General features: G+C 52.5%; 1 protein-coding gene across 5 annotated transcripts in view; it reads right to left on the bottom strand.

Moving 5' to 3' along the window:
• The window catches only part of CNTFR (ciliary neurotrophic factor receptor), a 38,151-nt gene extending 30,175 nt beyond the window's left edge, over positions 1–7,976 (bottom strand). For 3 of the 5 annotated variants that reach the window (XM_073881440.1, XM_073881439.1, XM_073881441.1), the window contains exon 1: positions 7,480–7,668. The gene's annotated coding sequence lies outside the window, so the exon portion shown is untranslated. Of the gene's footprint in view, positions 1–7,479; positions 7,669–7,902 lie in introns of those variants that run through there. The other 2 variants (XM_073881442.1, XM_025852978.2) reach the window with 1 other exon arrangement.
• Positions 7,977–24,233: the final 16,257 nt, after the last annotated feature.

Here is a 24,233-nt window from a genome sequence, read left to right as displayed (position 1 = left end):
ATTGAGCATCTGTTATGTGCCAGGAACTGTGTCAAGCACTTTATATGCATTATCTCATTTAATCCTCATGATTTCTCCATGAGGTAGGTTCTATTATTATTCCCCATTTGACAGCTGAAAAAACTGAGATTCAGGGAGGTTAAGTAACTTGCCTAGGACCATATAGCTGATCAGTTCCAGAGCATAGATTTGAGTCCAAGTCTAGCTCCAAAGCCTTTGTGCCATATACTAACTTACCTCTGCAGTCCGTTCTCTTGCCTGCACACTGCCTTTCCCAGTAATAACAGTATCAGCTAACCCTTGTTCAGGGTTCTTAATGAGTCAGGTATCATGATAAGTACTTAACATACATTTTATACTGAATATCAAAACAACCGTTGCAGGTAATCCTGCTTCCATTTTACAGATGGGGAAACTGAGGCTCAGAGAACAAAAGCACCTTGTCCAAAGTCACAACTGGCAGGTGATAAAGGAGCTAGCGCTGTACTCAGGGCTGTCTTGAAAACCACTATTGCTTCTCTGGGCTCCAGTCACTTAACAGAGCCCTCGCCTTCTGCAAGACCCCAAGAGATCCTTAGTGTCCAACTTCCTCTCCCCCCCCTAAAAAAAACAGGTCCTAGATGTGGCTGACAAAGGCATGATCAGGTGCCTAAACACATACCCATGAGAAAGGGTCTCCATGTCATCCAACTCTGCCCAAAGATGCAACCAGAGAGATGGCCACAAACTAAAATAAGGTATTAGAGACAGGCTGGCTGATGGTAATAGATACAGACACACCAAGAGACAGGCCCCAAGAGAAGAAGACAGAGAGGACGTTAGAGACAGACAGACACACATCAGGCCAAAGAATAGTTGGGAAAGGAGACAATCGAGGGAGAGGAGGGTACAAGCTGACATGAAAAAACACAGATACACACTAACATAAACAGACACAGACACACATAAAGAGCCCTCCAGGGCCTCTTGGCTGGCTCAGTCAGTACAGCATGTGTCTCTTGATCCTGGGGTCATGAGTTCGAGCCCCATGTTGGGTATAGAAATTACTTAAAAAAAAAAAAAGAGCCCTCCAACCTTCACAAGAAAAAAACTGTAAGCAAACAAGGCTCAGGCTGTGTGTGGCTTGTGTGTGTCTGCGTGCACACATGTTGGGGGGGCATGCAGAGTCTGTATCGCTACGCACATTACACCAGCTGCTTCCAGCAATTTCATCTGATTAATAATAAATGCCCCATAATTACAGCTGCTCCCCCAGCCCTTTTTCTTGTTTTTTGTCAGCTGCCGCCAGGCCAGCCCCCTATGGACCCCATGGCCCTCTCCATCCTCACCTGCTGCCTTCCAGGAGGCTGAGGGGACATAGGCTGATGGAGGAGGCCTGACTCCCAACTGAGAGGGAATACCCATCTCTCTAATTGGGATTAATGCCCGCTGCCTCCAAGCAAAAATCATCTCCCTCAGGTCTCACTCAGCACTCTCCCCTACACTGGGTATAACCTGTGACCCCTAACATGGCCTAGGAGCCCAAGTCTGGGAAGCAGAGACATGAACTCTGAACTCCCCTTGCCCACTATTTATCACTCACTGGCTGAAAAAAGTCTTCATTCACAAACTTCCCCTAGCCTTGGAACCCCACAGGCTCAAAGGAGAAAGGGACTAGTTCAGCGGCCCCCACCCCATCATTCCAACCCAGGCAGCCCCAGAATCTCTGCCTACTTGCGCACCCTCATGTTTTGGACACTCCGTGGCTCCACCTCCATTCCTGAGCCCCCCACCGGGTCCACCTCCTTCCAGGCCTCCCACCCTAGCTCTCCAAGGCAGCTCTATCAGAATCAGCTGCGGGTTTGTGCTGATCTGTTTCTAATCGCTGGGGCCTGGTTCACGCTTGCCCCCCCCCCCAATATTGATTCCATTATTTGGAGAGTCATTGACGTCAGGGACCTGGACGAGTGCCAAAACCGCCTTCTCTCTGGGCCTGGGCCGGGGCCCAGCCCCCCCATCCCGCGATTTCACAGAGGGGCCCAGAAAGGTCAGCTTACAAGCCAAGGTCACACGGCATCTGCCCACAAAGGCTGGGATCTTCTTACCTTTTTGGGACCACTGTGCAGCATCCATCTCCTGGGAAGTGGGGATACACAGAGGCCTAAGGGTCAGAAGTGAGGTGGGGTCCTATAAAAGGGGGTGTGCAAGCACCCCACTGGGACTCAGGCTGTGGGGAAGGGCTCCAGGAGGTAAGGCTGGGGGCAGTGGCTCAGAAAAGTCTACTTAGAGAAGATTTTTTTCTTTGCCACACACTTATTTTGGAACGTCCTAAAGCTGGACTTGAAATGGTTACTACTGACTACTTAATTTTTATGTAGTCTGATATCAGATGTATCTTCAGACTCTCCAAGAAGGAAATTCTCTGCAGCATAAAATAACAGATTACCCTAAGTGTTGCCATAATTTGAAGAATGGGCACCACTAATTTTATAAATCTCTGTTCCATATAAAATAGACACTCTGTCTCCTGTGCATCTCCTGCCCATGCTACCTCAGTTTCCCCATACTCTCCAGTGTCTCCCAGCTCTGTGTCTGTCTTACCAAGATGCAGCTACTGCTATAACAGCACACACCAGCAACTCCTAGACTCTGGCTGGATAGGATATTTTTAGGATCCAAACCCCCTGTTCTCAGACAGACATTAATAACCAATACAATTTGTGGTGCCCACAGCAGCTAGACAACCTCAGAGCCTAGACTTAGCGGCTCAGAGGTGGGGTCCATTGCCTTGGCTAGAGTCTAAGAAACCCTGACCTAGAGAGAAGAAGAGACATACTCACAATCACATAAGAAAAGGACTTTTCCACCTTCTGAAAAATCCTGAAGCTGGGGAGAGGACAGAAGTAACCTCCAACCTCTGCCACAGAATAAGGGTCATCACCCTGCCCCAGTCTCCCTTAGTCCTGACTTTTCCAAGGAAGAAGCCGCCTATCCTCTGCACTCCTTCCCTGACTGCAGGCAAGTCCTTCGTTTAGTCTAGACTGCAAATCATTCAGGGGTTCTTTGAGCCAAATAGGGGCAATACAACAGAGGGTGTTGGATCCAAAGCCACAAACGCCAGAGAGTCCCCTCTCCCCGTGGTCTTTCCCACTCAAGGATTCATTCCTCAACATTTTTTTAAAGATTTTATTTATTTGTTTGAGATAGCACAAACATGAGCAGGGGCGGGGGGGGGGGGGAGGGGAGAAGGGGAGGGGCAGGAGGAGAGGGAGAAGCAGGACTCTGGGATCATGACCTGAGATGAAGGCAGACGCTTAACCTACTGAGCCACCCAGGTGCCCCCCCTTTTAAAAAGATTTTATTTATTTATCATTCCTCAACATTTATTGAGCACCTAATCCCTGTCAGGTACTGTGCTGGGAGTTGAGAATATGGTCCTGCCCACATGAAGCACTCAGTCGGATGGGAGAGAAAAAGATGCATTGTTTACTCAACACCATCCTCCTACTGTGTACCAGGTCTGTGCTGGAGCAGGGTACAGTAGTGAGCAAAGCAGACCCAGTCCCCAGGTCCCACAGAGCTCACAGGCAATTACTATGTAACCTTGCTGAGTTTTGTGAAGGGAAAGTACAAGTAGTGTACAGTGGGGCATACCAAACATCCCAGGTCTGAAAAAACTCCTGCAGGACTGAGGACTCTTCAGTCCCTTCCTAAACTCCAGGAGCCCTTGCACTGACCAGAAGTCACCATCACAGTCTAGCTTCAGTTCCTTCCACTACAGCTGTAGCCCCAGCTTCTGGGAGCTGGTTCTGTAAGCAGCAGGGTCTAACCTCCCCACATCTGCCCCAGCTCCCCCTTCCACTCCTTGGCCCCCAGAGCTCCTGGCTCTGGTGACCCCCAACCCAGCATGGCTCTGTGCTTTGGGGGCTCTCTGCCTATATAGACAGGGTAAGGGGCAGTGATGACCTCAGCACTCTCAGCCCACAGGGACCACTTGCTTCCCCAGCCCCTCCCCACAGGAAGCTGGAGCCTGGGTGGATGTGGTCACCCCGGGCCACAGTTTACACAGCTGAGGTCTCCCCAACTTCCTTCACCCCATGGTGTGTCTGGAGGAGGGGTCAGCTCTCTTCTCAGCCTCCTTGCTCTCTGGGACCCCTCTCCCACCAAACCAGGCACACATGGTCCCCCCCAACCCATCTGCATTTCAAAGAAAATCTGCTCCATATGTTTTGATTCATTTACACTTCAACTCACCATGGGGGGGCAGAGAGCAGGACGCCTTGCCTTTAAGCCCCCCACCCCCATAGGAGGGCTGGGGAGCATGTGTCCCCTTCAGGGACGGGGAGCTGATACAGCCCAGCCATCTGAGGCAAAGGGCCAGATCCCTACTGCCCTCGGAGTGCCCATGGGGTGACTGTGCACCTCAGGCAGCCCCGACTTGCTGGCCTCCATAATGGGAGGGCATGTAAGCCCAGCCGCGTCTCTAAGGCAGCTGGAGTCCTAGGATAGGTGACAACCTAGCCCAACTCTCCCCCACAGGGCTACTGCTCCTCTAGGAGGACGCAGAGAACACGGGTCATACAGAGAGACAGGGTAAGTGCTCAATAGACATTCCAGGAGACATTGTAAGATATAACATAACTTGGCCCCTATCCCTCCTCTCCAGCCAGGGCAGAGGAGGGGAGGGTGGGTTTCAGTCCAGTCTCCTCCTTCAGCTACCTTCTCACCACAGATCTGGGCTACCATCTCCCTTCGAATCTGAGATCCAACACTCTGAAATGTTCAAAGGAGCCAGAGGTCTACCCTCTTACCAAGTCAACCTTCACACTCCTCCCATACTAAGGATGACTGCAGTGAGAGAAATGTCTTGGGAGGACATGAGTCTTTTCTCCCCTACACCTGATTCTCTTACCACAGAAGGGGTACCCAAAACTATTAAGGGGGATGTGCATGTACATGGCACATGGGAGACGCTAAGAGTACCTATCACTCCTGTACCAAAAAGCCACTCAGACCTTCCTGCCAATATAGCCTAGTCTCCTTGTGGAAAAAAAAGGGAGAAAGGTTTAACCCTAACTGGGTCAGGGTTTCCCGCCACCCTCTTCATCAGCCCACAGCCCAAGTGAGTGACATGCCCAAACATGTATCCCCTCTCCTCCCCACCTTTGGAGGGGACATGTCTTGTTGCAGTCTCTGTTCCTTACCCAACTGCCCTGATACACACCATAAACCAAAGAAAATACAGGTGTATTTGACTATGAGTTCCAAGTTTCACTGGGAGGCTAAACACCACAATCCTAGTTTTAGGTTTGAATGTGAGCCCCGGGATAGAACCATAACTGGGTGTGATTCCAAGTGTGAACCCCAGGGCCCCCACGGAGAATATAAGTCTTAAGATGGAAGCATAAGTCTGAGTGTGAGCACTAGAGCCTTAGTGTGAGTCTAAACCCCAGGACGGAAGTGAGATTAATGTAATCACCAGGGATACCAGTCTGAGTGTGAACACTGGGTCCCTAAGTGATCCCAGGATGGAAGTGAGAATCTTGCTAGTGTGAATCTGAGAGTGAGCTCTAAGATGGAAGCACGAGTTCATGAACTCCAGTGTCCTATGTGAGTCCTTGGGTTCAAATGTGAGCCCCAGGTTCCCCATGGGAGTCTGTGTGAGCCCTTAGTCTTAATGTGACTCTGAGTATGAGCCCCAGAATGTAAGTGTGAATCTGAAATGAGGACCAAGTGTGAACTCTAGGACCCCTGTGAGATTCTGAGCATGGGCTCTAGGTCTCTATGTAAATCTATGAGCCTCAGGACAGAAATGTGAATCTAAGTGTAAGCCTGGAGTCCCAATGTGAGTCTGAGTATAAACCCTAGGGCTGAAGCGTAGAGCTGGATATGAGCCCCAGAATTTAAGTGTGAATCTGAGTGTGAGTCCCATTGTTCTGGTAATTCAGTGTGAATCCATATGAATTTAAGTGTCCCAGTGTGAATTTGGGTATAAATTCTGAACTCCCAAGAAGTCTTGAATGTGAACTTTAAACTCCTAGTCTTTGCATAAGGTCAGGATCTGTTGGGAGTTATTAGTTCTGATGGAGTGTGAACCTTAGCTCCATGTCACAATCCTGACCAGGAACCCCAAGAACCAGTTCAGAGGATTTGTGTGGGTTTTGACAGTGGAGACAGAGGCATAGTTTACTGAGACACATAGGCCCCTCAAGCCCTGGTACCCCTGCAGCCATAGGAATATTCAACTGTTCAAGTCCCATCCCCACATAGGCAATGATACACCATCACACCCAGAGTTAGACACACAAAAATAGTTTCAGACCCCCTGGACATACAGCAATTGTAAATGCACAAACACACTCAGCATTTCAAAGTCCCACCTCTGTGATTACAGCCACATGAACACCTTCAGTGACACACACACAAATATACCAAGTGTTATAAGCAAAACAACTAGTGTTACAGACGCACTTCCACAGTGGCATGCAGATACACACCTAGTTTTGCAGACAAGCTGCCAGCCACACAGACACACATAGACGCTTCTCAAAGAGAGACTAGACCGAAAGGGAAAGAAAATCCTGAATTTTCAACAAGGCGTGAAATAGTCCCGCCCGCCTGAAGCTACTGAAGGGGGGTGGGGGCCAAGGGAGCGAGCGAGTGCGAGAGCTAGACGCAGGAGGAGAGGCTCGGGAGAGGAGAGAAACCGAGGAGGAGAGCTGTCCGTCTGGTGACCTCCCCGCGGCCCAGCCCCCACGCATGGGGAGATACACTACTCGGAGCAACACAGGGGCACCCAAGCCGGCTCACACAGAGCTCACCCAGCCGCACTGGGGGAGACACACACGGGCAGGCTCACAAAGAAATGGGGATACACCTCAAGCGGACTCACACAAACACACAACACAGGAGGTCTTACAAAGAGACCCTGAAGGAAACCCACTACATGGAGATACATACAGGCGGACTCACGAGGAAACCACACACAGGCAGGATCACACCAACACACACACACACGCGCGCGCGGATTCACACGGACACACATACGCTGGCAAACGCGCAACCGTCCGTTCACACCCCTGGGCTCTTTGAAATCTAGATTTCTGCGGGAGAAGGAAGCCGCCTCCGGGCGCGCGGGGGTCACCACGACCCCCCAGTTCCGGAATTCTCCCAGACCCCGCGCGCGCTGCGGTGGGGTGAGAGAGAAGAGGGAGGCTAGGACAATCCGCCCTGGCCACCTCCCCCCAGCCGATTGTCCGCCCCCACCATCACCACGCCCAACCCCCGGCGCGCCGGGACGCGGGGGGCGGCTTCTCACGCGCCCCCGCCCCAGAGTTTGCGGGCAAAGTTTCCCTTGAACTTTCCCGTGTCCCTCTCCCCCCGGGTCGCGGGCCCACGCGTGTCCTCTCCCTCTTCCCGCGCGCACGAGGGCCGCGGGTCTGTCGGTCAGCCTGAGGGTCTGAGGGTCCGGCCGCGCGCGGTCCGCCGCGGGGTACTCACCGCGCCCTCGGGCCACCAGGACTCCGCGCCTCGCCCTTCGACCACCCGGGCAGGGAGCGAGGCACGGATCGCGGAGCTAGCACCGCTGCCGGATCCCGCTGCCGAGCCCCGCGCCGCGCCGGGTAGAGCCACCGCCTCCGCTGCCGCCGCCGCCGCCGCCGCCGCCCGCTCTGCACCGGCTCCTCGGCGCTCGGCGGCTTTAACCCCCCCATCCTCCTCCCTCCCTCGCGCGCTCCCTCCCTCCTTCCCTCGCCCATGTGACCGCGGGCGCCCGCTCGGCCGCGCGCGCCCTCGCTCCCCTCCCCCTCCCGCCTTGTCTCCCCGCGCCTCCGCGGCCGCGCGCCACGACCCCCTCCCGGCCACTGCCCCCGCGCGCCCCCGTCTTGGCACGCTCCCGCGCCTGGCACGCGCGGACACACTCACTCTGCTCAGGCTTGTGAACCCCCACTCCCACTCGACTCGCGCTCGCACGCGCCCTCCCCCCGCTGGCACACTCGCCCGCACTGGCACGCGTGGCCCGCTCACATTCGCCCTTTCCCGGGAACGCCCTCCAGACGGCAGTGGCCCCTGTGCTTCACGCGCAGGCCCGACTGCGGGTCTCAAAAACGCGCGTGCACACGTACCCGCACCCACTCTGCCGGATCCCCTAGGGACGCTGGGCGCGCCCCCCCTCCCCCTCCAGGTCGCTAATTCACACTCCCTCTCTCCCTCAGCCTTGGCCAGGTCTCTGCTGCTGAACGCTCCCGCTTGTTCAGGCCCTCACTGCCTCGTACCGACACCCTGGCACACCCTGGGCCAATTCTGAGGGTCCTGCCGCCGGCATCTCTGTGGGAGGAGCACGAGCCAGAGCCCCCGGGCCCCATTTTGGTTACTGGAGGCCAGCCGTCTCCGCCCCTCCCCTATTCCTGCTGCTCCCAGCAATGACTACCCTCCCAGTCACAAGCACAAACACTCCCCGCGCGGAGGGAAGGGGGCTTTACGCTCCCCGGACCAGGATGACCAGGCTGGGAGCGCGGGCCCTCGTCTCCCACCAAGTCTCCGGTGACACCACCACAACTACCCTCGCCTTCCTCGCCCCGCGGGACCCATAGCCTGGGGAGAAACCTCCGCTGGGAAGAACAGGGTAGGGAGGGTACACCTTCTATGCCTGGATGGGCAGTTCTAGAATGCGGGGCACGCGCCAGCTTGGCGCTGGAGGTTCACCCCTCTAGTTTTCCTTTCGCAGCCTGGGCCTCTGAGGGGCCAGTGTGCTCACTTCACTTGCCCCCGGGCCTCCAGTCTGGCTACGGCATGGGGTATTAAGGTTAGACAACCCGACCAATTTCTGAAGCCACGCGAAAGCGCAACAGAAAGGTTGAATGCCAGAAGCGGAGAACGAGTGGCCCACCCCCATCTCCACCCCATGGATTTTTCACCTGACCTTTGACCCATAATCCCTGCGCCTTGCCCCTCCTGGGAGCTGGCCCAGGGCTGGGGGCGGGGAGAGGGGTAGGAACTATCTTGCAGTTTCCTCACACCCTTCCCCAGCAGGCTGCCCAGAGCGCCCGGGCCCTTTCCCAAGAAGTGCCTCAGGGACTCCCGTTGCAGAGGAAAAACCTTCTTCCCGCCACTGCCGGGGCTTTTCACTTTCACTTCCGAGGCCTCAGAATCCCCTCAGTGCAACCGGTAGGGGTCAGCCGGGGCTGAGGCTCAGAGAGGGCCGGCTGGGGCTTAAAGACACACGGCGAAATAGTGGCGCCCAGCTGAGATCCCGTCCATCCCCACCCACAGTAAGCGTCCCCTGTCTGGCCTCTCGGGCCCGCAGCCTCCAGACTCCCGAGCCACGGACGAGGACGAGATGGTGGGCACGGGGAACGAGTGGGGCCGGTGCGACGAAACTGGGGGAGGGAGGGTGGGGTCAGGAATTGCACCTCATCCGGAGCGGAAACTAGGCCTGGATGAGGTTGGGTGCTCAGGAGGCCCCGCTCCCCCTCGAGGGGCCGACGGGCGTCGAGATCGGCGGGGTCATTGGTGGACCGACTCGACCTCCGGATCCTCCAGTGTCCCGGACACTGCCTCCTTCTGCCAGGTTGAGAGCAGTGGGGAGTTCCACCCCGCACAACGTCCCCTCTCCACCTGGGAACTCGGGGGCTGCAGTCAGCAGTGCCGAAGTCCGCGGGTGCCAGGGCAGGGTCTGCGCGGGGCAACTGGGATCCGGGAGCCGGACATGTCCGTATGTCACAGGATTAGCGAGGACAAGAGGCACACGTCGGACCGGATCCCGGCATCCGCTGATCCTCAGCAACTTCCAGGCGCAGCACCCAGCGACCGCTCCCGCTTCCCCGGTGCCGCAGCGACATCTGGCGGGCAGTGCGGGAGGTGCGTACCCACTAAGGCTGCGGATCTGTCTCAGAGGCAGCGCCCACCTACGGAACAACCTCTGAGTGCGGCCCCTTCCCTTCTTCTGCCGCCCTCCGAACCGATTCTGCCTCCACCCGGGCTGGGGCAACAGATTGCTCGTGGGTTTCCGCTCCTGCCGCTGTCAATGCCCTATCTGCCCAGGAGCCTCTGAGCTTCTTAAACCTCCGCTGTTGAACCCTCCCATACCCCAGGGCCGTGGGGGTAAAGCCAGGCTTCTTACTGGGGCTTAAAAGCCCTTGCGGGATCTGGCCGTGTCTCCTCTCAAGCTTTTTTAAATTTAATTGTATTAATTTAATTTAATTTTAATTTTGTTATTATTTTAAAGATTTAATTTTTTTAAAAGTAATCTCTACATCCAGGGTGGGGCTGGAACTCACAACCCTGAGATCAAGAGTCGAATGCTCTAGGGACTGAGCCAGCCAGGTGCCCCCCGCACCAGCTTTATTAGGCACTGCGATCCCCAGCTGCCCTAGCTCTGCACCAGCCCCCTTCTCTGTCGTGGTGCACTTATCCTTAAGATAACCCCATTTCACTGACACCCTCCCCCCCAGTTCTACCCCATCTTCACCCCTCTTCAAGATCTGCCTCTCCCTTGAGGGGGAGCAGGATACAACTCCTTGTTTGGAGCCCTCCTGCCCTGCAAGTAATGTAGATTCCAGGTTTGATAACCCTGGAAGGCCTTGGAAAACTGAGGGAAGTTCTCCTTACTTTGAGTCCTTGGAGTTTTACAGGCCCATGAAAGAGGGCTCTATGGCAGGAATTTTGGCTCCACCCTCCTCCATCATAGCACATGACCTAACCTGGGACCACACTGTGCCCCTCACTCCCAGGAATCAACTTTGCCATCCCAAGACTGGGTAGCAAGGACCCTTCCCCCCAATTCCTACTGATGTGCCCTCAGGGAAGGAGAGTTTCCATTCCCACCTCCTGTGGTCTACCTTTTCTAGTGCTCCTTTGGGAAATGATGCTCTTCTAACCTGCCATACCATCAGGAAGCTCCACTGTGGGTCACATACCTGGCTACCCAAAGTTACAAATAAGAAGAGGCTCTCTGTCTTGCCTACAAATGCCAAACACACCATCATGTCAAGTCGCATACTCAAGTCTCAAAGAGTCAAATGTTTCTATTCAACCTCACTATAGTCCACTGGGAGTCAGGGTCCTCTGCTTGGCAACTGACAACTAGAAGTCCTAGAAGGGCAGGACTCTCCGAATCACACACTTGTACGCCATCCCCGCACACAGATCCGGCCACACACACAGCCATGCACTCAGTCACACCGAGTGTCACATAGGCACACGCACATAGGCATGCACACTCTCAATCACACAAAGTCCCACACTGGGGTTTGGCGGTAAGGGCGGGCTCTGGGAGGGAGTTACGTAAAAGCCCTCATAGCTCCCCCCTCTCGCTCCCCCTCACCGCCCCCCCCCCCCCTGCTTCCTCTCGCAGTGCCAGCGCCCGGGGCGGCTTGGCCAGGGACCCGGAACAGCTCGGCCTCGCGGAGGCTCCAGGCGCCGAGAAACCCGATCCCTACACAGCCCCAGGCCGAGCCAGGGAGGCGGGCCCCTTGAGCACCCACACACACACACTCAGGGTCCACCCCGGCCCCCCAGGGAGGACTCACCCCTATTCTGGGACAGCGCCTAGGGCCCACTTACAACACTCCCGTGCTGCAGAGCCCCTTCTGGAATCCTGTTATTTGGGCCACTTCCTAAGTGTGCCCTGACCCTTCCAACCTTGGCACCAGAAAAGGGCAAAGATTCCCTAAAGGTAGAGAGTAGGAGAGAGCTGCAACTCTAATGGGGAAACCTAGGTATTCAGGGGCCTCCACTTCCCTCCTCACTGGGGCCCGCCAAAGCCACTCTGATAGAAAGGGTGCTTTCAGTCCTGCTCCAGTTCCCTCTCAGAGTTGCTGCCTACTGATCCCAACGTATTCTAAATTATTTGGATAGGTCCAAAGCCTCCCCTCCCTCTCTTTGATATCCTTCCTTCCTCCTTAGTTGGAAGTTCTAACGCCAATCTAACCCCAGTTCCTCCTGTTTGGCTAAGAAGGAAGTTTGAAGGCAACCTGAGACATTGAGAATGAAATCCCTGAAAGGAGGAAGGATTAAGGCTCAGGAAACCCCTGAAAAGTCCGGAGTCTAAGAGGAGGGAAGAAAACGTCTGTATCTCCCCCCCGCCCCAATATAACCTCCACCGTACTCTGCAGCCCAGACTCTATTTTTCAAAAATAGCTTTTAAGTATTTGCCTGGACTGCCCAGGCCCAGGCAGAAAGGGAATTTCCCCCTATGTTCTCTGCTAATGAACAAAACATTTCATGTTGAAATTCCTCCTCTGCCCCCAACCCAGTGTCTCTAGGGCCCCCCAGGCTGACCAAGGAGAGGGACCACTAGCAGTGGAGTAACAGTAGGGGGAAGCCTCCAGGGGGAGCATAATTTACATGGGGGAGCATCTTTTTTCATAAATAATTAGAATGGCCTTTTTTTTTTTTTTTCACTTTTGGCTAAAATTACCCACTCCTGTGGCAGCTTCCCAGAAGGGGCGGCGGGAGGGCAGCCGGAGCTGTCCCAAGGCCCAGGACATGGCCCCCCTCCCCTGGGCGAGGAGCTTTCCCCAAGTTGTTTTCCTGGTCTCTTCCTCTTGGATGTTTTTTTGATTATTAATCACATTTTCCATCCACAGGCTCAATCCAGACCCCCTCCCCCTGGGGTCAGGGCTGGACAGAGGGAGGAGAAACAGGCTCCAGAAGGATGAGTTGGGGACAAGATGGACAGTGACCCCCGCGTCTTGGCTGACCTGAAAGAGGCTGTCAGTGGTATGTCACAGATCACACCCTCACCATCCTGGTACATAGTAGGACCTTAATCGATGCAAGTGGAGTGAATGAATGACCAGGTGTCCAGCTCTCACAGTGCCTAGCTGACACTGGAAGGCAAAGCCTCTACTATCAGTCCCCTTATGCTACAGACAGGGAAACAACTCAGAGAGGGGGAGTCACCTGACCAGAGTCACACAGCAAGTTAGTGCCGGAGCCAGAACAGGACCCCAGGAATCTAACCCCAGTTCCTCCTGTTTGGCTAAGAAGGCTCCCCTTCATAAGGCAGCCAATAAGTATATATTGAACATCTACTATATGCCAGGCATTGATCTAAGTGATAGAACAGAGCAGTGAGCCAAACAAAAATCCCTGCGCTCTCAAGGATGTGGAGCAACTAGAAGTCCCCACACTGCTGATGTGTGTATAAGTTAGTACAACCACTTTGAAACATTGTTTGGCAGGATCTACTAAGCTGAACATAGATATACCCTACTACCTCACAAAGCATGTTCATAGCAATCTTATTCTTAATAGTTTCAAACTGGAAACAACCCAAATGAATGAATAGATTATGATGTAGTTACGGCAATAAAAAGGAACCAACTGTAGCTACTCGCAACAAAAAATGGATAAAGCTCACAGACAAAATGTCGAGCAAAGAAAAGAAAAAAAAAAAGAACCAGACACAAAAGGGTACATATTGAATGATTTCATTTATACGTAAAGCTCAAGAACAGGCAAACTCATTTATGGTGATACAAGTTGGAATTGCACTTACTTTTGTTGGGGGTGGGGTGGGGTGGGGAGCGGTTCCAGGAGTTTAGACACATACGTCAAAATTGGAGCTGTACCCTTAAGGTTTGTGAACTTTACTGCTTACTTTTTGTCTAAGAAAAAAGTTTAAACACCCTTGCCCTCATGGAACTCCCATTCTAGTCAAGGAAGATAGATACTAAACAAAATAGGTAGGTATACAATTTGTCCATGTGAGAGTGCTGTGTTTGACTCCACGGTCCCCTTAGGCAAGAGGTGACAGCCTAAATGTCACCTAAAAGAAGCCTAGGTTAAGCCCCTTTGTCTTCTCCCTTAGTGCCATAGTCTTTTTCCTTACAGTAACTTGTGTGATGTTGAACTACCTAGTTACTTGTGAGCTCCATGAAGGCAGCGAGAGCTGGGTCTGGCATAGAACAGGTGCTCCTAACATTTGAACTGGATTTAAGGAAATATCGAATGAATGAATGAACGATGTAAGCAAGCAGGACAGCATTGACCTGGAGGAGTCAAGTCCCAGGGCACAGGGAAGGGAAACTACATGAATGGGTTACAGCCTCAAGGGGTGGGAAAGAAGGTTTGGTATCCAGTGAGGGATTAAGCAGAGACCCAGAAGACAAAGCGAGACAGCCTGAGTGGCTCAGAGACCACATTCTGAAGTGCCTTTGGTGCCAAGGCCACGCAGGCCTGGAAAGGCAGAAAGCAGGTGAGGAACATCACCAGATCCCTGAGGCTGCTGCTGTACGGGTTGGTGGGCAAGGCTAAGGCTGAAGGTGGGGCAGCCAGGGAAGAGGTGTTTGCAGTTACCTTAGGAGGGAGACCTCCAGCCCGACCTGGGGCAGGGCCATGAGGCTGAAGAGAGACCAGAGCTTTGAGGGAGGGAGAGTGGGCCCTCAGATTCATCTCCATCTGCTCCCATGACAGAGGAATCCCTGTGTCACCCTATACACAGAGAACAGACCCTGGACACTTAGTCCAGTGTCTGCCCTTCTAAGGACCATCCCCCCAGTGATCCTGGGGTCTGGGATAAGTTTGGAAAGAGCAGCAGATGGTCAGGGAGAGGGAAGAGGATCCAGAGGGGCTCAGGGGGAGTGGGCAGAGAGGGAAGAGAGGACAGAGAAACTAGGAATTAGGACACTAAGTGTGTTTGAAGGCTGGAGCAGGGGCACACACTTGCAAAATCACAGATGCAATTTTTCATTTTGTGGTGTAAAAATTTGCATGAGACTAACTCCCTGCTCAAAAGCACAAAGTTCCTCCTACCCTTCCACTCCAGTGGGTCTTGATCCCTTTCTCCCCCAGTTCTTCATGGAGGAGGCGTATGTCTTCAAAGGATTGTCTCCTTCCAGCGACAGCCCAGAGTCTGACTTTGATCCCTGCTGCTGTGGAGCTGCCTCCCTGATAACAGGGCTGGGATTTCCAAATAGGACTGAGGGCCACATGGCCCCCAAGATTGGCTTCCTCCCTTCATCTCCCACAGCTCCATTTCCAGCCAGCCTGTGATTCCCTGGGGCAGAGGCAGAGGGGAGAAAAGAGGCCCCAACTTCTTCCTCAGAAACTCAATTGTAGTGATTCAGAAGACAGAGAAAAATTAGAGATTTGAAGACTGAATGCCAGAAACACCAAGTCCCAGGGAAACAGACAGAAGCAGATGGGAGTCCAAGAGAGAAAACTGAATTCGGTTCAGTTTAACAGACATTTATTAGCACCTACCGTGTGCCAGGCCCAGGGGGAACATTGTGTACAAAAGCATAGATGACTCCCAGGTTTTGGCATAAGTGACTTGGGGGATGATGGTGCCATTCACTGAGCTGGAGAGAGCTGGGGCTTGAGGTGTCCAGTTGAAAGGTCTGGGGGTTGATGGCCAGCAGGGACAGCAATGGGGAGAACACAGAAGGTGAGAGAGGGCCACCTGGCTGGCAGTGTGCCATCCCTGTTCAGCAGCTCCCAGTGCCCCCTGTAACTGGCTCTTGCAGGTCGTGTGGGTATTCATCAAAGTCTCAGACTGATCTGGGCACTCCGAGCGAGCTGGGAGATAACAAGATAGATCACCGAGCGGGGAGAGAAAACGATGAAGGGGTGGTGGGAGGGGAGGAGCAGATTGAGATGAAGCCCTAGGAACCATGATTGAGAACCAGAGAGGCTGGGGCACCTGGGCGGCTCAGTCGGTTGATCCTCTGACTCTTGAATTCAGCTTCGGTCATGATGTCAGGTTCCGAGATCGAGCCCCACGGTCTCCCTCTGCCCCTCCCTCTGCATGGTGTGTGTGCACCCACAGGCACTCGCTCTCTTAAATAAACAAACAAACAAATAAAATCTTTAAAAAACAAAACAAACAAACAAAAAACAGAGAGGGCAGGGAAGGTGTGGTTGCCCCCAGAGACAGAAGGAAAGCGGAGTCAGGGTTGTCACAAGACCAAAAAGGAGCTTGGTGAGGCCAAGAAAGAGCTCTGGGCTTTAGCAGCCAGGATTGGGCTGAGGTCACTGGGACCAAGCTGGTGTTAAGGAGCTGGCTGATGTAGACCCTCCACGGAAGCCTGTGAGCAGAGTGTAGGCCCCTCCCTCCCCAGCCTCCCTGCTGTCCCCAGAGCCCTGCTAGATCTGGGGGCCTCTCTCAGCCAGACACCAGGAAGAAGAGGACGGAAAACTCCCTTGCCCCCAGACTCCTTTCCCTGAGCTTCTAGTTTCTGGCATTCCCGGGAGGGTCCTCAGCATTCCTCAAGCTTGGGAGCCCTCAACAGCCAGGGAACCCCGGGGACCCTGGGGGTAATTGAAACCAGGGTTAAGACATTAGAAACCATAACGCCAACTCCCTGGCTCCCTCAGGATAGTTCCTGGTTTTCTTCTCAACCCTATCCTCCCTGCTGCTGACAGCTCAGCTCTCTGGGCCCCACCAGCTGGGCCATGACCCTCTTCCCCAAACCAACTAGAAGGGGCCTCCAACCAGAAGACACCCAAAGCCAGCCCTTAGGGACCTCTTCTCTGTGCTTGGCTAGGCTAAGCCTCCATATTGAAGTGTCCCCAAGTTCTGATCTTGATCCTTTATTGCAGAACCTATCTTAGGGGAATTGAAATTAGACAGTGGGAAGGGTTTCTCCATAGTGAAAGAGAAAGAGGTAGGAAATGTGGGGCAGGAGTGCCTCTCTACTAGTAGGCACTTGGTAAATCTGTGGGAAAGAAAGAATGAATCTCAAAGCCTGGGCCCCACCAACGCAAGGCGTTGGCTGGGCCAGATCTGAATCAGGGGCAGGACAGGCTGCACACCTGGCAGGAAGGAGGAAGGTCTGTCTAGGAATTCTGTGGCCTGGAGTTCTCCTTACATCTCTCTCCCTGCTCTGAGATCTCTGTCTCTCTCTCCCTCTATGTCTCTCTCTGTCACAGTCCTTGTCTCTGATAGAAAGTATGAGAAGCTGCATGCTTGTTCGCCTGTAGGAAGGCCCTCCCCTGCACAGCTGCCTGATGACTCCAGGATTCCCAGATTTCCCATGAGTGCTGGTGTGAGAATCTGTCCCCACCTCTGCCTTTATATCTGTCTCTTTTCTTGGCTCTTCAGTGAGACTGAAGGGTTTGAATACCTACTTCACTATTTACTGGCTTTGTGACCTCGGGGAAATGACTTCATATCTCCGTGCTTCAATTACCTCAGGAGTAAAATGGGATCCTAATAGTGCCTATTTCCTAGGACTGTTGTTAAGATTCAAATGTCAAGTGTTCAGCACTAGCCTGGTGGGCACCAGACCCCCCTTCATCTGCTGGCTTTGGCTTCCTCCCCATCAATGTCTTTATGTCTCCTCCGCCTCCCTGTATATACATTACCCTCTGTCTCTCCATCTTTCCCACTCTCCATATTTCCCCTGATCCCTTTTTCTCTCCCCATGTGTGGCTTTGCCAGAAGCCCCTCAGACAGCCCTGTTTGACTCTGCTCCAACCCTGCTGGCACAACTGGCCTAGGTGGGGTGGGGTGTCCAGGGAGGTTTTTAATTCAAACATGGAATTCCTGACAGCAGGATCACGCCTGGGCCTGAACATGGTTGAATCACAGTCGGTGGGAAGAGTGATTATGTCTGTGTCCTTTCTGGCGAGACAGGAGAGCTGGGGGCTCAGCTTGGCAGTCTCTTGGAGCAAGGTGGACTTGCCCTGACTTCTCTGACTGCCCCCACACCTGGGCCCAAGCCAGATCCCCCATGTCTAGTGCCGCCTGGAGGTAAGGCAACCTGCCCAGAGCCCAGGACTGAAGGGGGAAGCCTTCTACCTCTACATAGGGTGGCTTACCTGCCCTCCAAACATTCCAGGCCACCCTCACCCTGAGTCTTGCCTCATTTCCCATACCCCATCCCAAACCCTGTATGGAGACATACTGTCTCTATCTCTCTTTGTCTTTATCTCTGTGTCTCTGTTTCTCCTAACCTTGATCCATGACTTTTGCAGCTGCATATGCTTTACACCCCCAGATGAGCCCACCAGGGATAGGAAGCTATGGGGGTTGAAGAGTCCGTGTTCTTCCACCTGGACCAAAGAGCACCTTCTGGGGGTGGGGGTATGCAAAAAGTCCAGATGTTATTTCTCTATCACTGTGGATCTGTGAAGACAGAGGCACGGTGTAGAATAGATGCTCTATAAATATAAACCCAATGACAGAGGGGCAAACAAAGGACCCTGAACAGGTAATTGGATGGTTAAGGCTGCAACAGACAGGAGCATGGATAGACTGTGGATAGGTTGCTGCTTGATTCTGTGGCTCAGCAAGGAGTCTTCTCTGGGGCCAGGACTGGTCTCAACTAGCCCTAGACACCCCCATACCTGGACCCCAGCCAGACCACTCACGTCAGCCCTTAGGCAGAGGGCCAGATTGGTGAACCACTAAGACTTACCTTTCAATTCCCTATTCTCTACACATCATTGCCTCAGGATGCCCACCAGATTCATGGAGAGAGGGATGAGACTACAGATCCAGAGAGAGAAACATTAGGCAGGGTCACACAGTAGGCAGAGGCTGGAACAGAAGCCCTGGTGTACTGGCAGCCAGCGTGGGCCTGTCACGGGGATCCTATGCCCACGCTGCCAGGGGCCGGACCTGAAGCATGCAGGCAGCTGGGCCGTCAGGCAAGGGCAGATGTGTAGCTTTCTTTCCTTCCCATCAGACAGAGACAAGCATTGGAATAAGAAGTTCAGAGAGAGAGAAAATCAGAGTGAAAGAGAGGGGGGAGAACCTGGAAGAGAGACCAAGAAAGAGACACAATTAGACGGAGTCAGACACAAAAATAGAGATGCAGAGAAAAAAAGATGTGAGTCAGAGACATGGAGACAGGGAGATGCAGAAGGAGGGAGAGCCATGCAATTTAAGACACAAAGATAGGGGAAGACATGAAGTCACAGAGAAACACTGTCTCAGAGTCACAGAGCAACAGCGACATGGAGTCAAAGATATGCAGACAGGGACAGACAGGAACTCAGAGACTGAGGGACAGAAAAAAACAGGAGGGAGAAAGAGAGATGGAGACAGAAAGACCAAGAGGGGCAGAGAGATGGAGAGAGAGCAAGGAGACAAAGAGTGAGGCAGAGAAAATGATCAAAACTGCAGCAAAGGGAAAAGCAGGTGACAGAGGAGAGCCTCCTGGTCTCCAGTCTCTCCAGCCTGGCCTCCCCAGGGCTTGGCCCCCCCTTTGCTATTCTTTGGTTTCCATAGCAACAGGGAGGGCAGCACCAAATTTGCATATACATTTACATCCTTTCGGTCTGCATAATTCAACAGGTTTCTGTGCATATTCATGAGACTGTGAATGAAGGTGACTCTCCCAATCCCTGCTCAAAACCTGGCTGTGGTGCCCCCTGCTTGCAGTACATGGTCATGGCTCCAGGCCCAACTTCAAAGGTTAGCCAGACCCTGCTAATATTCCCCCTTGTTCCCCAAACACTCCCTTGTACTTTCCTACCTCCAGACCTTTCTTCAGGTGATGCCCCTCTGCCTGCCAGAGATGCCTGTCCCTCAGCATCAGTCCCGTCAATGGTACACATGCATACGTATATACACGTACATGCACACTCACGCATGGGGGTGGGGGCGTGGCAGGGAGTGACAGCCCTGGTGGAGGAGGCCCCTCAGTCACGCTTCTAGCTGTTGTTTCTGTCCAAGAAGGAGGTGCATTAAAGGATCACACTGGTAGTGTGAGCTGAAGGCTGACAGATCTACCAAAAGAACAGGACGTAGGGCACCATGGGCCTCACATGGAAACTGACAAGAGACCCTGGTTCCAACCAGAATAACCAGGGGAACTAAGATAGAGCCAAAAGGAGCCTCTGAAACAGAAGGGCTGACGTGGCTTAAATGGTGGTGAAGAGAGTGCATAGGGCCAAGAACTCTTTCAAAGTGCCAGGCTTTGAAAGCTCTTGTGGGCTGGGAGGGGCTTCTCTAAGGCTCCAGCCATCATTCTGGCTTCACCGTCTCTCCCTGGATCCCTATAGAAACCTCCTCACTGCCCTTCGTGCCCTGTGCCCCCAGTCCACTTTCCGCACCGTGGCAGCCGGAGCGCTAGGACAGCAGTCTGATATGCCACAGCATTTCCTCCTTAAAGCCTTCAGTGACTCTTGCCTCACCTTCAAAAAAAAGTCCAGGCTCCCTGGCCCAGCACTCAGGCCCCTCCTGTCTGGCCCCCGCCCCCCCCAGAGCTTCACCCCTCACACCGCCCACCTCGAACTGCATGCTCCGGGGTGGTCTTTGTGTTCTCACCTCTATACCTTAGCTCACGCCCATCCTTTACCCAGAATGTCCTTTTCACTTTTTACTTCTGGCGCTTTTTCGAGATTCTACACAGGCATCATCTCCTCTTCTTTGAAGCTTTGTCCCTAAAGACTGGACAAGGGGCTCTGAACTCTTGAAGTCTAACGAACTTCCCTAATCTCTTTCTCATATCATACCAAATATGAAACTATCTATATATGTGGTTATAGCCCTCTTGGGGCGGGAGGTTCTGAAGCCAGTGGCTGCATTTGTCACATGATGGGTAATCATTAGCTGTTTGTTGAACAAACGAGAGATCTTTGTGCCCACTGAAGGCCAAATTTCAAGCCTAGGCTATCCTCTGTCCTGAAGCTCCTGGGAACCTCTGCACAAACCCTTCAACGGGATGCGCTATCCCTTTGTGAATGCTGCCACCTTGTGGCCATGTTCAGAAGTGCCAGCCAAACATCACCTTCCCAGTGCAAGGACCAAAGTGGGAGTTGGAGGTTCCCTACAGAATCAGGCCAGATCCCAAATTTTGTGTGTGGGGGGTGGGGGTGGGGGATGGGGGAGTGGTGAGGAGGGAAGGTCCTCGGGAGGGAGTGCCCAGAGCTCACTGCTAGTGTCCTTTGAACAGTCTTGATGAGTTCCAAGCAGACAAAATGGCTCAGAAGCAGAAAATCTCATGGCATGTGGGAAGAGTAGGGCATTAGTGTGGCCAGAGCCCAGATCCAAGAGCATTGGGCCAAAGATGGGCTGAGGCATGGCAGTGACCAAACAAGGGGGTCCCTTAACACCATCCAGTGAATGAATTTGGATTTTGTCCTCTAATCTGGACGTGGGGCGGTTGAGGGAGAATGCCAGATCTGGGTATGGCCACATGCTTGGAGGCTCAATATTCATTCATTCTTACATTAAATATTTATCAAGCACCTACTATGTACCAAGCAATGTTCAAGATCCTTAGGTTACATTAATCAACAAAACAAAGATTCCTGCCCTTCCCAAGCTTACATTCTCATCTGGAGGAGTCAGACAATAAACAAAAATACTATTTTAAAGATATATTTAGAAGGGGGGTAAAAAGGCAGGGGAAGGGAAATCAAGTGCTTGGCTGATGGGGCACCTGGGTGGCTTAGTCGGTTAAGCTCTTGGTTTCGGCTCAGGTCACGATCTCCTGGTCATGGGATTGAGCCCTGTGTTGAGCTCCGTGCTCAGTGTGGAGTCTGCTTCAGATTCTTGTTCCCTCCGCCTGCTCACTCATGCTCGCACGCGCTATTTCTTTTTAAACAAATAAAATCCTTTTAAAAAAAAAAAGCGCAGAAGTGCTTGACTGCAATCTTAAATGGATTGGTCAGAAAAGGCCTTGCTGAGGTGACATTTGAGCAAAGGCTTAAAGGAGGAAGGGAGACAGCCATGCAGGAATCTAGCAGAAGATCATTCTAAACAAAGGGAACTTGGTTTGGAGGAGAGCTCAGAAGGGAGTGAAGCAGGGAAACCAGTAAGGAGAATGTTGTAAGATAATGAGGGGCACACAACAACAGAGGCTATGGGAATGGAGAGACACCTAGGAAGCAAAATTGGTAGGACTTGGCACCTTCTTGCATGGGGAAGGTATATAACCCCTCCAGTCATATTGTGTTCTTTTTTTTTTTTTAAGATTTTATTTATTTATTTGACAGAGACAGAGAGAAAGGGAACACAAGCAGGGGGAGTGGGAGAGGGAGAAGCAGGCTTCCCACGGAGCAGAAAGCCCGATGTGCGTGGGGCTCAATCCCAGGACCCTGGGATCATGACCTGAGCCAAAGGCAGAGGCTTAACGACTGAGCCACCCAGGTGCCCCCATATTGTGTTCTTAAGTCCCCATTTCAAGGCTAACAAAATCACCCTACATGCCACCTCTAAAGCAGGCAGTAAGAATGCTCAGCACATTCCATCCTGGATGATTCCATTACCCACCTTGATGCCCAACTCCTGCCCCCAACACACACACTGCCACCCTCCCCAGCCTCTTAATTCTTCAACCTCATCTTCAGTGACTTTCCCTCCAGGCCACCCAGCTATCCACTCTCATGCCCATAACCAAGTCCAGTCAGCTCCTAAAACTCTCAAATCCACTCTCCTCCATCTCATCCTTTAGCTACTGTTGAATTATGTCCCTCCATAAAGGATATGTTTAAGTCCTAACCCCAGTCCCAGAAAAAGTGACTTTATTTGTAAATAAGATCTTTACAGAGGTAATCAAGATTAAAATGAGACTATTAGGGTGGGCCCTAATCCAATATGACTGGTTTCCTTATAAAAAGGAGAAAATTGGACATAGAAACAGACACAAGGGAAGAAAATGTGAAGATGAATGACTGGAGTGATACATCTAAAAGCCAAGAAGGCCAAAGACTGATGGCAAAACAGCCATTAGGACAAGTCTGGGGCGCCTGGGTGGCTCAGTTGGTTAAGCATCTGTCTTCAGCTCAGGTCATGATCCCAGGGGCCTAGGATCGAGCCCCTTGTCATCGGGCTCCTTGCTCAGGGAGCCTGCTTCTCCCTTTGCCTGCCGCTCCCCCTGCCTGTGCTCTGTCAAATAAATACAATCTGAAAAAAAAAAAAAGGATGAGTCAAGGAAGGACTCTCCTATAGGTTTCAGAGGGAAAATGGCCCTGCTGACACCTTGACTTCAGACTTCTAGTCTCCAACACTGTCAGGCAGCAAATATCTGTTGTTCTAGGCCACTCAGTCTGTGGTACTTTGGTATGACAGCCCTAGATATTGGTATAGCGACAGGGCCCTGTTCTAGTTCTCTCAACTACTCCATTTCATCCCACCCCACCCCAGACATCTTCATGTGGATCTCCAGGACACTGACCTCTACGCCTTTCTATCTTCACTTATCTCCTGGCCCACTTTGGATTCCTTGACCCTTCACTTCATCTTGCTAGTCTCCTCACTATTCTTCCATCATTTCTGTCTGGAAGAATGCAACAGTGATTTCTCTGAGTCCTCACCTATCCTATGGATGCTGCTGAAGCTCACACTCTGTGACTGATAACATTACAAGTTCATGGTCACCAGCCTCGGCTGGGCTTTTAGCCCTGCCTGGTCATCCTCCTGTACTTCTCGGGTTCTCTCCTGCAACTATCTCATACTTCCTTCCTGCCAGCCTCCTCATTCCAGTCTCAGCAGCAGAGCTGGATTCCAGCTTCAAGAGGAGATAGAAACCTTCTGAACTCCCTCATGTCCCACCTTCACCTCCACACCCATCCTCATGAACACCCATCTACAACTCCTTCCCTGGAAACTTACAGGGTGTCCTCTCTCCTGTCCCCTTTGGGAGGCCCATACCTCCATGCTTCTGGATCCCATTCCCTTTTACCCCTTACAGAGTCTCATTCTGAGTTATCCACAGTCTCTTGCATCTTTAATCTCTTTCTCTACTAGCTTCTTCCATTAACCTACAAATACACTCAAATTTCTAAATCATTAAAATAAAAATTGAAACTCTGTATCCCACATTCCTCTACATTTATCACCTCTCTCCTCCTTCACAATCTCACTTCTTGAAAGAGCTGTCTCCACTTCCTTACCTTTCATACCAAAGCATAACCTTTTCTAAGAAATTATGGAGGCAAAAGCCACACTGGAGTGGATTAAGAAGAAAGTGGGAAGAAACTGAATCAACAATTATACACAACGCTTACGGTCCCTCCTAAATTGGGTCAAGCTTTCTGGCTCTAAAGGCCTATTTTCTCTCTGGCTCCCTCCCTAAAATTCTTCCTCTAGGGGCGCCTGGGTGGCTCAGTTGTTAAGCGTCTGCCTTCGGCTCAGGTCATGATCCCAGGGTCCTGGAATGGAGCCAGCATCGGGCTCCTTGCTCCTCGGGAAGCCTGCTTCTCCCTCTCCCACTCTCCCTGCTTGTGTTCCCTCTCTCACTGTGTCTCTCTGTCAAATAAATAAATAAAATCTTAAAAAAAAAAAATCTTCCTCTAGGTTCCAACTAGGCCCTGTAGACACCCAGGAGGGAAAAGGCCCTAAAATCACTAGTCAT

Source organism: Callorhinus ursinus, unplaced genomic scaffold (genome assembly GCF_003265705.2).
Source record: "Callorhinus ursinus isolate GAN/ISIS: 27379988/994484 unplaced genomic scaffold, GSC_fseal_2.0 scaffold42, whole genome shotgun sequence".
Taxonomy (NCBI): domain Eukaryota; kingdom Metazoa; phylum Chordata; class Mammalia; order Carnivora; family Otariidae; genus Callorhinus; species Callorhinus ursinus.
Note: the sequence above shows the minus strand (reverse complement) of the source record. Positions and strands in the feature narration are given on the sequence as shown.